Source organism: Mus caroli, unplaced genomic scaffold (genome assembly GCF_978045245.1).
Source record: "Mus caroli unplaced genomic scaffold, Mus_caroli_1 scaffold_7, whole genome shotgun sequence".
Lineage (NCBI taxonomy): Eukaryota > Metazoa > Chordata > Mammalia > Rodentia > Muridae > Mus > Mus caroli.
The window spans coordinates 98,312,691-98,326,043 of record NW_028227262.1 but is presented as its reverse complement, the minus strand read 5'-3'; the positions used below and the strand labels follow the sequence as shown (position 1 = coordinate 98,326,043).

The following is a 13,353-nucleotide window of genomic DNA, read 5'->3' as shown; positions in this document are numbered from 1 at the left end:
TTACAGTCTTGAAATGAGGTCCCTGGCTCCCTCCATCACTACATCAGGGAATTTGGATTCAAGCCATGATATCCTTCTGTGGGTCTCCTGGTAAGTGTGTGCCTTCCGAGTGAGGCATCCCTGCTAGGAACTCATAGCAGAGAACACGGAGGCTCCAGAGGTCCACCTTCTCATCATGCATCCGGCCTTCAGTCATCTCCGGGGCAGGTAGTCCAGGGTGCCACAGTGTGGTTCTCCTGGAAGATGGAGCTTGTACAGACCATCCGAAGTCTGAGATCTTCAACTCTCTGTTTGACCCAAGAAACAGGTTCTCTGGCCTAATGTCTCTGTGGATGATTCTCTTTGACGGTAAGACAGAGCATTTGCCAACTCAGTAAGTAGCTGTTCTCTGCCTGTCAACTTGGAGAGTTTTTGAAGTGCTCTATAGACTGTTCCAAGGGACTCATATTCTAGAATTAGATAAACTCTGGTGACATCATGGAAATACCCATAAAGCCTGAGGATGTTGGGGTGCCCAAGGTGGGACTGGATCACCACTTCCCTTCATAGCTGGTTCTCCACACGTGCCTTCTCCAGCAGCGTTTTAAACAGCACCTTCAGAGCCAAGATGAACTTGCTTTGTATCTTCCTTGTCAGACATTTCCAAACCTCCCTTTTCCTAGTGGGCAGACAACGTCAAAATCTTCCAAAGTCCACTGCCTTTTTTACGGAGTCTTCAGTGTTCTGTATGGATGTCTGATCCTTTTCAGAATTACTTCCTGAGGCTGCAGGCTGTGGGGGCTCACCCTTCTGGGGCTTACTGAGCAGGAAGACAGGTCAAGGGAGGCTAGCAGCTGGCAACTGCCTTAGCACCAGCTTCTGACCTGTGATAAGTTTCTGTGCTTGTGGAGGGACACACTGGGAGTTGGAGGGACACAGGACCCTCTGGGCCTGGCCACTGCTAGCCAATCCTAGGTTCCGAGAAGGAATCTTCTCAGTCACCAAGACTCATTTCAGACCGAAGGGAACTGTGGTGTTAACAGGTCTGGCAACAGAACCTGCTTCTGACCAAAGCCTCCAAGTGATCCCAGTCAAACTTTCCAATTTTTGAGTGAGATTAAAGAAGATCTTAGAGTTTTGATTCTCTACACTTTCAAGAACAGAATCTAAACCAAAGGCCTCAGCTGTCTGTGGTGGTAAACATGTGGAGGACAGGAATGCTGTGGGTCAGATGGGAAGAGCTTACTTCAAGTTTATGAAGAGCAACGGATGTAGCTTGCAAAATCCAAAAAATGGCAGCAGGTGATTTTTATGTGCCACTACTTTCCAAAGAAACTAAAATGACTACAGTGTTGATATCTGGTGTTACGGGTTTCTTTCATCTCCCAAAGACATTGAGATCCTAATCCCTTGTACCTGTGAAGGTGGCCCTGCTTAGAAATGGAATCTTTATAGGTGGAAAAGTAAAGCCGGAGCCATCAGGATTGGTGTCAATCAAATACCTGGTGTTCTTATGAAGATGGAAAATTTGGGCACCTAGGGAAGCTGAGAGAATGCCATGGGAAAACTGAAATTAGGTAGCCAAAGACATGCAATGGATGGCCAGCCTATAAAACTGCCAGAAGCCAGGAAAAAACGATGGTCCTTCCCAGTCATCAGACTCAACCAACGTTGTCCACACTAGGCCTACGACACAGCCCTCCAGCCTCCAGAACTGCGGTATAGTCCATTCCATGGTCTAAGGCACCCAGTATGTGTTACTTAGTCAGGCAGCTCTGCTCACCAACAGCATGGAGAGCTGAACCGTGCTTTGCCCTCCTCAGCTGTCTAACCCCTGGCGTATGCTTTGGATGTGGGCACTTCTTTTCTCCACGTGTCAGAGGTTTGTAGAACATGTCCTACAGGAACCCTCCCTCTACCCTGCACCCACAAGGAGCCGGGTATTTTCCAAGAAAGTGACAGATTTTTATCTTCCAGATGATCTTTGACATCTCTTTGCCATCTTCCCATTTAGAAACAGGCACCAGCATGAGTGTTGACACAGGGTACCAGTTTGATGCTCCATCTTTGGGCAACATTTTGGAGATGCAGGGGCATCTGTAAGCAATGAGTGGCTACATGTCATTATTAATTTTCTTCCTGGAAAATGACTTTAGGGTACCAAATACCTCTCTTCATCTCTTAATGAATAAGAAATGCAATTACCCTTTTATCTATTCAGGAATAAAACCAAGCATTGTGTCAAAACTGGACTCAGGCAAAGAAGTCATGGCCATAAGGGAGTAGCTGTAGACTAGGTTCCTTCTTTATATATTTATGTACAACTATTATATTTTTCTCCTGTAAAACTTCCCAGAGACAAGATGTCAAAGCAAAGTTTATTTGCAGTTTCTCAGCAACACCCCCACCCCTTGATCCCATTCTCGTGAGACGCTCTCTTTGTGCATCTTCAGGCTGCCAGATGTTTGTTACCTCCCGCTCAAACTCTAATTCATTGCTGTCAGGCTTTGGGCTTTAGCAGCTGGAGCCCTGAAAGCATTGAGAAATCTCTTTGGTTCATTAGGCAAATCTTCAAGGCCACATACAGCTCTGGCCCAGTTAAAATGTTCATCTCTTTAAGAAGGCGCTTCATCACGCTAACCCTGGCCACACAGAGAAATTGATGCTTGCCCCTTGGCTATTGATTAAGCTTCCACTGGCAGCCCAGCCTACATGGGTGGCTCAGTGGGACAGGCCACAGGCTGCCTTTTCACATGTGTGCCCCCCATTTGCTCACTGCAGTCTAGGGCCCAGAACCTCAAGAATGAGGCTCATTACAGACAAGCCTGGATACTCATACCTTCTCTCTCTTAACTATTTCCCTGCTTTGTTGCCTAATCATGCCACAAAAGAACGGCCAGGGCCTGGGTTATTTATGCATTGCCTTGGTGTGTACTGGCTCTGCATGTGCTCAGTATTAGGCTCTTCTGTTTTGTTTTGGCAAACCTGACCATAAGCTAAAGCATGGCTCATGTGTAATTTTAAGCCCAGGGAGACCATTAGTGACCTAGATGATCAGCAGATATCACACCGTCTTTCTTACCCACACATCCCGTTTTGGTTCAGGTCGGCAATCAGCTGCCCAACTCTCTTCCTAAGTGAGGAATGGTCACATGATACATTGTCAATGGATGAGATGAAAGCAAAAGTCTCCGGGTGAGAACGGTTTTCTAAAATAAAATGTCTGAGTTGGCAATTAATCTTTTCCTCCTTCCTCATGCTTTGAGTGTGCTTCCAGAGCAGCACTGAGTGATAAAGCCAGTGCCGATGGAGATATGTAGGGTTGGTTAGTCTCTTTGTCAGCTTGACAGAAACTAGAAACACTCGGGAAGACCACCCTCAGTTGAGGAACTGCCTCCATCAGCCTGGCCCGTGGGTATGTCTGCAGAACACTTTGTCATTTGCTAAGTGATGTAGGAGGACCAGTCCACTGTGACCTATATGATCCTCAGGCAGGGCCGTGTAGCAAGAGTAGCTGAGCAAGCCCAGAAGCAGCACTCCTTCATGGACCTCTGCTTCAGTTCTTGTCTCCAGGTTCCTGCTCTGCGTTCCTGTCCTAACTCTCCTCAGTGATGAGCTGTTACCTAGAAGTATAATGGCAAACATACCTGTTTCCCCCCAAGTTGGTCAGTATTTTATTAAAGCAACAGAAAGCAAATGAGACCATGTATGTGTTCAGTAGCTCTGTGTAGCTAGTGAGCACTTGAAATGTTTCTGCTCTGACTCAGAAGCTGAACCCTTGGTCTTGGGCAGTTATTTCTTTTATTGCTGCATTCTGCGTGGCTTTGTGCTGGAAACCCAACTGGGATAGCAATGGAAGGAAGAAAAACAGATGCACAGGTATATGTAGAGACAGGCTGGGATCCTGTGGGCTGTGCTTGTTCTACATTGGAGAGCATAGGAAGGCGTGAGAGCCCTCTCATGACAGACAATGATCAGGAGCCCCATGAGACAGGCTAGGGTCAGCAGCCACTGGGCAATGCTAACAGCTTGTCACTTAAGGGAAACAGGCCCCATCCAGCTATGCCTCTGTTGATGGAGCAGTGGAGATGTACATGATCACACAAGATAATCTGAACCAAACCTCAGACTCCAGGTGGAATCCTTGGCAGCCAGTTCTGCCAGCCAGCAGAGAGTACAAGACTTTCCTTCAGTGAAGGATCTGCTGCCGTTTGATTTTGGAATTTTTTTTCCTTATGCTAATGTTTTCATATGTCCTAACTTAAAACTTTAATAGACATAACAACTACAAATATTTATGGGGTATGGTGTGATATATTGATACACATATATACTGTGTAACTAACAGTTAAAGAAAGATAGTAAGTGTAGGGCTGGGGACATGGTTCCACCACTAATGCCTAAAGCTCACATCCCACATGCTGAGATAATAGGAATGTGCTTAGCTTTTCATGTTGGAGTGTTTGTCCATCCACATACAATGTATCATTGAAGGTGAACAGTTTGAATCCAAGCCCTGCTGATAAGGTCTTGGTGAGCTCAAGCTGGGTGGCTAGTTCCTCTGTACCTCCACCCCACCCCCTTCCCTTTTCATCTTCTTCCTCTCTAAGGAAAGAATGACAGGACAGCTGTGAGGACTACACACTCAGTGAGAGACCAGCAGAGGTTACCAGTGTTTGTTTCTTTGTTTCCTGTTGCTATGAAAAACATCAAGGCCAGAAGCAACTTGGGGAGGGAAAGACTTGTTTCTTCTTTACTTCCACAACCACAGTCCATCTCTGAGAGAAGTCAAGGCAGGAACCTGGAGGCAGGAACAGAAACAGAGGCCAGGGATCAACGCTGCTTATAGGAATCCTCAGCTTGCTTTCTTACACAGCCCAGAAACATCTGCCCAGACATGGCACTGCTCACAGTGACCCTGGCCTCCCACATCCATCACCATTCAAGACAATGCCCCACAGACAGCTCACAGGCCAATCTGATGGAGGCACTTTCCTTAGATGGGTTCATTCTTCCAAGGTGTCTTTAGTTCAGGCCAAGTTGACAAAAACTAACCAGTGCAGTCTCAGTTCCTTTCTGTCCTCTCTCCTAGTGCTAGGGATGGGACCCAGAGTCTTGTACGTGCTAGACAGATGCTATACCCATAACCTGTATCTCCAGCCTCTAGATAGTCCTTCGTAAGGGGGAAACATCTTAGTATCTGTTACTTTGGCTAGATAAGGATGACAGGGATTTTTTGTTTGTTTTTGTTTTTGTTGTTGTTGTCGTTTAGCCATTTTAATGTTTAAAGCATTTAAAGAGGATGGGTAGATTGTTGAAGAACCAGGCTGATAATGATCTTGTGAGATCATTTTGTTGACCCTTTCAGTGCCAGGGACTCTGGACCTTAAAGCTTTAAGAGGCTGAGTGGTCACCCAGCACAACTTGCCCCAGTGATTCTATAGAATGTACCAGGGTACCGAATTCTCTTCTTAAGTGATGCCTCTTTCTCAAAGATACTTATCCACGCTCTGTGGATATTTGGAAATACATGGAAGTCAAGAGCACTGGGATAATCTTTTGAGAATACTTAAGGAGAAAGGGGAGGCAAGAGGAGTGTGTTTGAATGAGAAATGCCCTCGATAGGCTCAGGTATTTGAACATTTGATCCCCAGTTGGCAGTGCTGTTTGGGAAGGTTTAGAAGGTATAGCTGTGCTAGAGAAAGTGTGTTTCTAAGGATTGTTTTGAGCTTTTGTAGTATTTATTGCTCTAATTCCAGTTCCCTTTCTCTCATTCATGATTCTGTTGATGATGTGAGCTCTCAGTTCCCTGCTCCTGCTGCTGAGGCTGCTACCCTCTGTTGTGCTTGCTTCCAAGGATGGCTACACCCCTTTGAAATGTTAAATCAAAATAAACTCTGTCTTCTATAATTTGCATTGGTCCTGTTAGTTTATCACAGCCACAGACACAAATTAACTAATACAGTTCTTTATCTGGTGGTAAGTTTCCATGAAGGGATAGCAGCAAGCTGCAGGCTCACCACTCACTGTTTATTACAATGTGGCTTTGGGGAAGTTACTTAAGATGTTCCCATCTTGTGTAGATTTCAAGGTGAGGGGTTCTCGGGCTGATTTCAAACCTGGGCCCAAGTATTAGATGAGGTCATCCACACTGAAACACTAACACATTGTTCTAACTGAGCAATTTTTTTCTCATGTTTCTAATAAACATGGATTAAGCTTCACTCTCTAGTGAATTTAGACCTGTCCAAAATGTTGTTCCTGGAAATACCTAAGACTATTAGAGAACTCTGAAGGGTCCCTCTTGGATGTATCCCTTTTGGCCTCTCAACTCTAGGAATTACTATAATCTTAACTTCATCTATAGAAATACAGTGTCCGAACTTTTGTACAAATTGCTTTTTTATTTTTATTTTTATTTTATTTTATTTTATTTTTTGTATTTTGAGAGTTTTAAGCCAAAACTACTTGGTCTCTCAAGGGAGCTTTGCTGCTTAGGAATGTTCTTTTGGGAAGTTGCTAATGATGGGCTCTGGCTGAAGCACATGAAGAGCTGGTGGTTTTTAGACAACACGAGAGGGAAAGCTTTCTGAGAAACAATGGTCACATCAGAGCTTCTGGCTGCCAGAGTCCTCTCATGTGTTTAGTCACAAGTGTGACAATGACATCATCAAATAATCTCTTTCAAATTAGCTGGCTGAAAGCAGCCATAATTGAATTCAAGGGTTCCAGACTTGGGAGGGTGTGAACTTTTGAGACTGCACAAATGTGTTGGGAAAGTGAGGTCTGAAGGCAGCAGATCACTTCTGTGTCTGGTTCACATCTTTGCTGCAAGTCACCTCGAATGACTTTGGCTATATGTCAGAATAGGATCAATGCAAGACCGTACTCACAGGTACACGGTGCAGACAAATACGTACACTGTATGTAAGCTTAAATGATGCTTCCAGCCATAATAAAACCATGCTTGTGTGTGAGAGACATATGTACAATTAGAACTAAGCTATCTGCTATGGTTAAGGCCTGCTTTAGTTGTAGGTAAATAATTGGGTCCCAAACTGCTTTTAGGATGAAAACTTTCTCTCTCTCTGCAATCAATAATTATTTTAATGGAGGAATAAAAAATAGACAAAGTAATGAGTTACCAGAGTCAAGTGGGAAATAGAAGTAACATCGAGACTCAGATACCGTTCCACAACGGTATCTTTCTGCTGCTTTCTGAGCCCAGAGGGAATACTTAAGTCGTTTTTCCAAATTCTTCATTTAGCATCCGAGAAAAATCATTAATCTGTTGTAAGAAATGATGCCGTAGCAATGTGGCTTTCATCTCTTTTCTTTCCTTCCTTCCTTCCTTCCTTCCTTCCTTCCTTCCTCCCTCTCTCTCTCTCTCTCTCTCTCTTTCTGTCTTTCTTTCTTTCTCTCTTTTTAAAATATTTCCTCTATCTTTGTAGGTCTGACCATTCAATCAAGAAGGTTTATTTAGTGGCAAACTTGCCACTAAAGACAAGGTTTTAAAAATCTCCTTCCTTGTATTAACATTATGATTAGAACTGGTCTAATATTTTTTTGTGATACTCTAGAAACATGTTATTTTCAAGATAACTTTCCATTAACCTACTCAGTCAGCACCCTTGGCCCATAGTTTGGGAACCATGACCTTAAAAGAAGTAAGAACAAAATCAGTTTGTGGATCAGTTGATGCCTTTCTTGGTTTCTGAAAAGTGACACCTGTCTCTTAGGCTTGCCGGCCCCCTCATCGGCTGTCCCTAGGTGCTCACTATTTGGTGAGGGACTAAGTTCCCAAAATCTTGCAGAGGAAAAGGCAGTTCCTCATCTGTCTCTTCACCTCCCTGTCTACTGGTGATGGCTGAGCAGGAGGCATTGCCATGAGGAAGAGGAAGTAGAGCCAGCAACACTGCAGGGAGGATGGTAGGAAATGGGCAGACCTTGGGATTAAGTGTGCAGGGAGGATGGCAGGAAACGGGCAGACCTCGGGACTAAGTGCTTCTTACCCTCCTCTTCAGGCCCCTCTCTCTACAGATTAAAGAAAAGTCCTTGAAGCTCTTCCAATCCAGTGGCTAAGTCTAGTGAAAGTTCATCACAAGTGCCGCATAGACTGGATTATGTAGACCAAAGGTCAAATCCTTTCACCTGACCATAGGTACCAATGTCAGCGTCACAAGGCCTGAAAAATGAAGCATGCACTCTGCAGCGCTGGCTCTGCGGAGTGACCGATTCTTTCTATGAAGTGTGCCTTTAAACTATCGTGCCACCCATGTAACGTACCGGAAGCATCATTCGTACTCAAGGGTTCATTCGCCTGTTTCTCAACATCTCAGTATTTTTTCAGGATCTCATTTTTAAATAAAGCAAAGTGCCACTACGAACGTTTATCTCTTTCACTGCTCTGTTTCCTGTGAAACCTAGTGTTGCCATGTGGAAATCATTTCCTGGGACCCTGGAACATTTTCACGAAGGCCCAGATATTTGTTAGAGTACCTAGTATGTGCTGATCACGTTGTCTGGCACTGAGGTAATGATTCTGAGGAAGATATTCTTCTGTTCTCTCAGGGTGTGTAAGGAAGCTTATTCACATGTCTCGATAGCTTTTTGAGGTTGCTGTCATGGCCACTTTAGAGAGGAAGGGTGAGTTAGCTCGTGGTGCAGCAGCAGCTGTGCTGGATCAAGAAGCACATTAGTTTACCCGACTCAGAGCTCCCAGTTCTTTTGTTTAATGTAGCATTTTTATTAATTCCTTGAGAACCTTTTACACACATACAATGTATTTTGATCACATTTACCCTTCAACTGCTTCTAGATCCACTCCCTGCTTTTCCACCCCTGCCCCAACTTTGAGTCCTCTTTTTAAAAAGTAACCCAGGGGGTTCAGTTTGTATTCCATATAAACTCATGGATGTGGGCTATCCACTGGAGCATTGACCCACCTACTAGGGGTCACATTCATTAAGAAAATGGACTATCTCAGAAACTTTCCTATAAAATAAAGTCCTTAATTTGCCTTATGGTTTTACAGCTGAGAGCTCACACCTTTATCTATAACCATGAAGCAGAGAGAGAGAGAGAGAGAGAGAGAGAGAGAGAGAGAGAGAGAGAGAGATACAGAGACAGAGACAGAGAGACTCTGGGAACTGCATGAGCCTTTTGAAACTTCAAAGCCCACCCCCCAGTGACATGCTTCCTCCAACAAGGCCATATCTTCTAATCTCTCCCAAATAGGTCTATCAATTGGGGACCAAGTATTCAAACATAGGAGCCAATGGGACCATTCTCATTCTTTACGTTCCCTCCTCCAGAAGTCATCAAAGTCGATAGCTCCTCAGCTGGGGCTGGGGCTCATGAGCGCCCTGCCCCATGCTGGAATGTTACCAGGAGAACAACCACAGATGCCCTGAGTGAATGCAACAGTTCTGCCATGTGCAAAAGACACTGTTTCACTCCAGTGCTCCCTGACTTCTGGTTGGTCCCTTCACTGTGGGCACAGGGCAGATATAAATGTCCCATTTGTGTCAGAACACTCCACAGACAACTTATTCTGTGTACTTTGCCCAGATGTGACTTTCTTCATTAGCCACTGTGCACATAGAAAACAAAACTGCTGAAGTATAAGAGATACACTGATATATGAGTATGGATATGAATTCAGAGGTCACCTTGATATTAGGTCAACATAGCAAACTAACAGTAGCAGGTTCATCCCTTAGAGAAGAGTTTAATACCATGTCCATCAGCACAATAATGGTATGGGTTTACACCTGGGGCGTATGAGTTCCTCAACCGTGGGTTCTCAGCCAGCTTTCCAGGAGTAGGCATGCATTTCCTCCTTTGTAGTAGGCTTTAAGCCCTTTCAGAAAGGAGTTAGTTACTTCATAACACTCTGGACCCATGGGACTCTCTCGCTACACTGAAAATTATTAGAGCTCACAGTGTTTACAGTTTGAAAAGACTGTTGGTGATTTCCCCTATCCTGCCCTAGCAGCCTGCATAGCACCTTCTGGTACTGAGAGAGCTAGCTATCGGAACGTTTCCTCGTTAGAGCCCATTTTGATCTCTACGTGCCGTGCGACCAAGATGTCTGCGTATTCAGCAATAGATTTGTCCCATCAAAATCCGGTGGGCAGCCAAAGTCACAGCAGTGGCCTGTATTCTTTTGTGGGTCCTCAGGATGACCCTCTCCAACAACTTGAGGGGAGGTGTCCCACACCTGGCTCTGGGCTTTTGATTTTAAAGCCCTTGATTTTAGTATTGGTCTGTCTTCTCCCTCTGTGGTTGTTCAACACCATATGAACACACTACTAGGTGTGCCTAAAAGGGTTTCAGTGAAGAGAGGAGACTCATTCTGAATGTGGGAAGTACCATGGATGGGCTGAGATGTTGTCTGGGTAATAAGGTAGAAGAGAGCGGAACACTAGCCTTTATCTTTCTCTGCTTCCCGACCACCATGGATGCTATGTGATAAACCGCCTCTCACCTCTACACCATGATTTCTCTGCTATGATAGGCTGTCTCCTCTCAACTGTAAACTGAAAGATGCCTCCCCCCACCCCTTGTGTTGCTTCTTCTCAGGGATTTGGTCACAGTAATGAGGAAAATAATGGGTTTATCTTCTTTCTTCCCCAAATGGCTAGTTTTATAAGACACTTTTGACTTGGGTTATTCAGGGAATGTGGTTCTGAAGTCTAATGTACACAGGAGGAATACTTTCCCCTATTACTTGTCAGTCTGGAGCTCCAGCGTCCCAGGTTACTCAGGTCGTACAGTTAGTGTAGAACAAAGGGATGCAGCCTGACTGCCGTGGATGTTAGCTGCCTTGTTTCTTGTTGAGAATGTCCTCCATGAATTTTCTACACTATGGGAAATAGTATTTTTTAAAATGAGATTTGTTTTGACAGTGCTAAGCCTACAATTTGAAAATTTTGTAAAATAAGCGTACGCAAAATTATTTTTAAATATCTAGAAGTATTTTTCCAATTGAATAAGTCTTGAGAACCTTTAAAAGACATATTCTATAGGATACCAAGTGTACTTCACAATTCAGACCAAAGGCAACAAACATTCTAGGATATACTTCCTCTGTATTCTGCTTGGTTAGCTAAAGGTTACTTTTCAATAAGTATGTGTAAGAACATTGTTTATGGGTTGGTAATGGACAATTCAGTTCAATTTATTTCTTATAATTATTAGGAATATTTTACATGTAAAACGAAATGTTATATGCTGGAAAGAATCAGTCCACACTCAAATAAATGAATAGTGATTTCGGGGGACCTGGGTAGCTCATGTGTTGGCCTTTTGGGGGTGTCTGACTGCAACAGAGACATGCCCAAGACGTGAATAGGGCAAGCCCTGAGCTTTGAAGGCATACAGGCTAAGGGGGGAGGCAGGGGGCCCAGGCTAATCAGCTGGCAATGTGAGCTGTATACTGCCTGATGGTTTATGCCACCTGTCTCAGAAGAAAATGGAGGGAAGTCAGAGGCTGTAGACAGACTGTGAAACATTCTGTTCTTTGTACAAAAAAGCACTGTGGGAGGAGGAAAAGAGGAAGATGAGGTGAGAATGGAGGGGTAGAAGCAGAAAAAAGAAAGGGGGAAGAATAGGAGGAAAAAGAGAATCATGCCTGGTTTTCACTCCCTGTGGAAATGTTTTCAACAACACAGAAACTCATTCTGGGGGGAAGTGATCAAAAAATCCTCACAGGCGTCTGTGATTTTGCCCCTCAGCAGTTCTGACTGTCCACAGCTCCTGCAGGGCTTCAGGTGAATTTTATATGATCAGAAAGACCAGGTGCCTGGCCCTGTTCTAAGTCAGGTTTCTGAAGGCTGACTCATCATGTGTTGAGCAGAGCTAAGGCCATTCCAAGGTCTCAGGTACCATTTTCCTGTGAGCACACGTGTATTGGATTTTTAGGTCCCAGTAGATTAGCCCTACTGGGAGTCACCAATGATTGCAGAGTTATCCAGGTTAGAAAGCTTTAACCTTTTCTATCTCATGGTTAGCAGTAAGACTGGCTTTTGGAAGAAGCCAGAGAAAGTAAGTGGGTAGATATGGAACCTCGGTGTTTGCAAGTAGAGGTGGGTTTTTGTTAATTATAGAAACTCCAGAAGAATTCTCTGAACCTGGTGAGCTGCATTAAGCCTGGTTTGAGGGCTCTGCGCTAGTGCTACTAGCCTTCTTTCAGCCAGTTATGTGACCACGGGTGAGCCAGATGCAAACTGAGCAGCTGGGGGATTTGGAATGGAGAGGGAGAGATGGCATCAATAGGGGTGAAGCAGGGAGCTGGTGGTGATAAGACAAGAATCCCTTTGCTGGGTATTCTTTTAAAAATAAAAGCAAATTGCTGTCATAACACCCAGTTGTTTTCCTGAAATCTCTCTTCTGTCAAACCTAATGTTTACAATTGGGAACTTTTCCTGATGTTTCTCAGAAAACTTCCCAGCCCTGAATTCACCCAGAAAAACCTGTCAAGAAATAGGAACAAGGGAAAAAAAAAAGTATAGTTCTCCTTTGAGAATTAGAGCTTAATAATTGACATAGTCATGAGATTGGTTACATGAACCCCCTGGCGGCAAATGGTGTGAAAGAGCGGGGAAGTGTTTACACCTGGATTCTGGGGTGACACCATGGCTTTAGGGATGTGCTTAGGAGCACAGAAAGAGGGAAAATGGCCTAGCCTCTGAGCTAACTTTGCACGTGGCCGAGGCCATTATGAACACCTGTTCTTGGTCCTGTCTGCTGCTAGTGGTGTCTCATTCTTGAAAATGAAACAAATAAGAGTTTTGCACGCATTGTATCTGTCCTGCGGGTCCAACTAGTAGCGTTTCAGGAAACAACGGGTTTGGAGAGCAAGGTAAGGCTTTCAGTTGACAGTTACACGTTAGTACTTTGTAGTGTTCTTAACTTTGCTGGTGATCTGACTACAGTTGGGTTGCTCTGTAGTATACGCAGGTGTTTGTCAGTACTCATGTATTTTCTACAGACTACCGCTCTTGGTAAGTCCTGTTAACATGGACTTTCTATTCACTAAACAGTCCTTTAGATATCTGTGATGAGTGAAGTATGTAGAAATGTTGAAAGTGTCTTAAGACTGGTTTATGGTTTGAAGAATTCCAGGGAGTTTCCCACAATTCTGGGCTCGCAGCAGAAATTTTCACTAGTATCTTTTAAGAAACTGGAAACACTGCTGAGTCCAATATTTGGTCTCCTGTAAACAATCTGCAGTCCCCAAATGGAGTCCAACACATTTCTGTACTATAGTCATGATTCAGCCAATCTTTTTCTTTTAAATGAACCTGAAACCTGTGTGAACAGCCAGAGACTTCAGACATGTGTCTTAGTCATTAAACAGAATACAGGGAT

General features: G+C 44.2%; 1 pseudogene; it reads right to left on the bottom strand.

Moving 5' to 3' along the window:
• On the bottom strand, positions 1 to 3,237 carry LOC110295607 (aurora kinase A pseudogene; annotated as a pseudogene).
• Between the last annotated feature and the right edge of the window lie 10,116 nt (positions 3,238 to 13,353).